Source organism: Anneissia japonica, unplaced genomic scaffold (genome assembly GCF_011630105.1).
Source record: "Anneissia japonica isolate Jap-2015-1 unplaced genomic scaffold, ASM1163010v1 scaffold287754_len4335492_cov202, whole genome shotgun sequence".
NCBI lineage: Eukaryota > Metazoa > Echinodermata > Crinoidea > Comatulida > Comatulidae > Anneissia > Anneissia japonica.
This window is the reverse complement of record NW_022705543.1, coordinates 3,454,435-3,457,895: the sequence shown is the minus strand read 5'-3', so window position 1 is coordinate 3,457,895 and position 3,461 is coordinate 3,454,435. Positions and strand designations below refer to the sequence as shown.

The following is a 3,461-nucleotide window of genomic DNA, read 5'->3' as shown; positions in this document are numbered from 1 at the left end:
GGATGCTATATAAATAAATATATAAATAATAACAGTGCTCAGATAGGAACACAAGATGTAATGATTATACCAAATGTGGAGGGGTCACGTAAAACTCCAGGTGCCGTTGTGGGGAAAAGCAGGTTGGACCGCATCTTTGTTATTATAGGACGATACAGGGGTCCGATAGAGTATTGGTTAAAATGTTAAGACTTAATATTTGCTTTAAAGTTTTATTACACAAAAAAAAAAAATGTTTATTCAGTATATTTTTGACTGTCTTTTGGACAGTTTTGAGGTGGGATGTTTGGGAGCTCATATTAAAATAACGCTTTATTAAAATGTGCACTTTACATAATGTATTAAATCAATCAAACGATCAATTTTATTTTCTGAATTTTTATTTCTATACCTCATGAAGGTATGAATGTCATAAAGTTTCCAAAAAGTGTTTTTAATCTAATGAGATTTAACACAGATGCGGAAAATGAAAATACAGTAGTTTGAATGTATTTCTCACTAGTTCATCCTCTTTTATTTCAGTGTCTCAGGTGAAATCTACCGATCCATCAATAAGTGGGAAGTCGATGTACAATCATTCAGCGGAACACGATGTGTATTAAATGGCCGGAACATAAAATGCTATCACTGCTGGATTTATGAGGTCTTAATTCTACAAATAATCGTGCGCGGATATTTATTAGGCGTTACATCACTGGATCGCCGGAATTGAATCAAATTTATCAGTTAGGCCTATGTTTTTTATACAACGAACAAGTAATTCTCAAACATTACATACTTAAATATAATTAGGCCTAAGCATTATTATATTATATTATATTATACTATATAAAACTAGAATCTTTATATTCTATTTATATTATGTTTATATAGTTCTGATGTAACATTTCCGAGTTATTTAAGAAATAAAAGTAAACTGTGTTTAATTTATAATACATCATTGTGTGTACTTCCTTTGTCGTAATTGCATTAATAATAATATTATATATATCATTATTATTAATCTGTATATTTGAATTAAATATATTATAATCAATTCGAATATAGCACTATTACAGGCTACCATATCTTATAAACACTCTTTCCAAATGTATTCACATGATACCAACAAATTTCGAAACTTTATTTATTTTTATTTGTTCTTTGTACTGGGGTTTCCTCTTCAGTATCAAAATTACTGTTTTCAGAAAAAAGTGCTGTCGAATTTTACAAAACAGGAAATGACGTCGGTTGCTAGGCTACAGCTCATGCATATTCAGTAACACCTGTGCTCATTAGACTAACAATAAAAACTTTTAGCTCAGTTTTGACAAAATCGACCAAAAAGATTTTATTGTTAGTCTAATTAGAACAGGTGTCACTCAATATTCATGATTATGCATGAGCTTGTTGCTTAGCACTACGTCATTTCCGGTTTTATGTTTTTGTTGAGGGTGTCCTCGAAAGAATTGTTAGTTTAATAATTAAAGTAGCACATATTGATGAAGCAATTCTTCACTTTTGGTATAAGCTTATAATAAGAATATTTTAGCTATTGAATTTATTGCAGTAAACACAGACATTAAATAACATTAGAAGAGATGCACAGTTCCATCTGATATTTATTTTCAAGCACTAAAATCAAGTTGGGATACATGTATACATTATTTATATAGACCTATAAGTACCTGACTTTAATCATCAAAATGTTATATCTTATTATCTTACATGTCTATATTCTTTACAACAAACGGGTTACTTTATTAATAAGAAATACATTAGCAGTAATAATACAATATTAATAACCTTACAGCCTACAATAATTAATACATATTGCTAACATTTTGAGATTTTTGCAGAGGAAAATATTTAAAAAATAAAATTCACACTATATTTTAATTAATTTTATATCCAGAAGCTTGATGAGTGACACAATTTGTGGCTATCTATAAAAAATTGTAAGTTCTGTAGTCCTTTCAGTCCGGACATTCTTTTCTGATAGTTGTGGCTTCTCTGTCTACTTTACTGGCAGTTTACTGGAATAGAAAAATATTGAGAAAAGATTAAGAAACAGAGAAAGAATTATAATGGAGTATGCCAAATGAAGGGTTCCCACCACCTCAGCCCCTCCATGGTTGGGGCGGAGGTAAGCAACTTTTTGATTATGGCACCTCTATATGGCCAGAAATGGCACTCTCAGAATTTAAATTTGAATGTAATTTTCTTTTTTTTTCCCTCAATTTTTTTACCATTTTAAAATATTTAGGGATGGGGGGGGGGGGCAGGCCGGTTGTCCACCCGCACCCCCTTAAGTCCGCCACTGAAAAATTAGTGTGCACCCCAACCTTAACATTATCGTATTCAGTTATCGCAATGGACAATGCTGCTGATACAACATAATAGTACTTCACAATTCTTATCATATCAGCATTATAATTATTTATAGCATCATCATATTACGGAATTATGTGAGGATTATTAAATACATGGTATTCAGTAGGACTTATAGATCGCAATAGCGCAAACAAATTATGTTAACATTCCGATTGTCATGAGTAAATAAAATTTATAAAAAGTATACTATTCAATAGAAATTAATATATTGATTCATAAATAAAGTATATTCAAACAATAAACATAATAGTATAACTATATCTTCATACAAACATTTTTCATGATATAATATATTTGAATGATTGATTGAATTTATCGATGCTCAACATGCACAAGCAAGATAACAAATGGATTGAGATCACGAAAAGTAACATTACCGAGCATCAGGAACGCCCAATAGGTCGGAGTCCAGAACATTTCCAATGAGGTTCCATTTAAATAACGATCTTGTCTGTCATTAGCTGAAAGATAAACAATGTATTTCACATTTCGACTTCCTTTTGGAGGGGCGCCATGAGTGTTTCCTGTTAAACGGATACCGGCGCTTTATTTCATTATTATTCTTATTCTTTATTATTATTAATATTATTATTTTTTTTTCTTTTGTTGACCAAAGGTCATTTATTCACAATCAACTATAATTCATTAACAATTCTTGATGAATGTAGTAAAACTGAGCTTCGCTGACTATGCATGACTATGTTGTTTTTCTTCACCTGTTGACCGAAGGTCATTAATGTACAACTCAAACATTAAATTATTTATAATCACATAATACATCATAATAAATGCAATATATCAATGAAATAATGAATAGTCAAGTCAACTGCAAAATAATAATCAGTCATATAGCTTAAAAATAATCAGAATGTAATAACAGTGTAAATATAAAATATGAAAAATAACTCCAAAAACTATTAAATAAGCAATATGAGACCCAGAATTGTCAAATTTTTAAGAGGAAGTCTTCCTAACATTTTTAATGACGCCCATATACATATACACATACATATCCACAAACACACAGACCGACATATCCATAATTATATAAACATACACACACAAACACACACACACACACACACACA

At 30.3% G+C, this 3,461-nt stretch overlaps 2 long non-coding RNA genes across 2 annotated transcripts in view; one reads left to right on the top strand and one right to left on the bottom strand.

The window, feature by feature from the left end:
• The window catches only part of LOC117105633, a 3,538-nt gene extending 2,690 nt beyond the window's left edge, over positions 1-848 (top strand). The window contains exon 3 of the long non-coding RNA XR_004444931.1: positions 523-848. This is a non-coding gene — a long non-coding RNA (uncharacterized LOC117105633). The remainder of the gene's footprint in view (positions 1-522) is intronic.
• A 1,127-nt stretch (positions 849-1,975) lies between these two features.
• LOC117105664 overlaps positions 1,976-3,461 on the bottom strand; it is a 3,024-nt gene continuing 1,538 nt past the window's right edge. Inside the window, exons 2-3 of the long non-coding RNA XR_004444934.1 lie at positions 2,751-2,834; positions 1,976-2,015 (exon numbers count right to left, since the gene is read on the bottom strand). This is a non-coding gene — a long non-coding RNA (uncharacterized LOC117105664). The remainder of the gene's footprint in view (positions 2,016-2,750; positions 2,835-3,461) is intronic.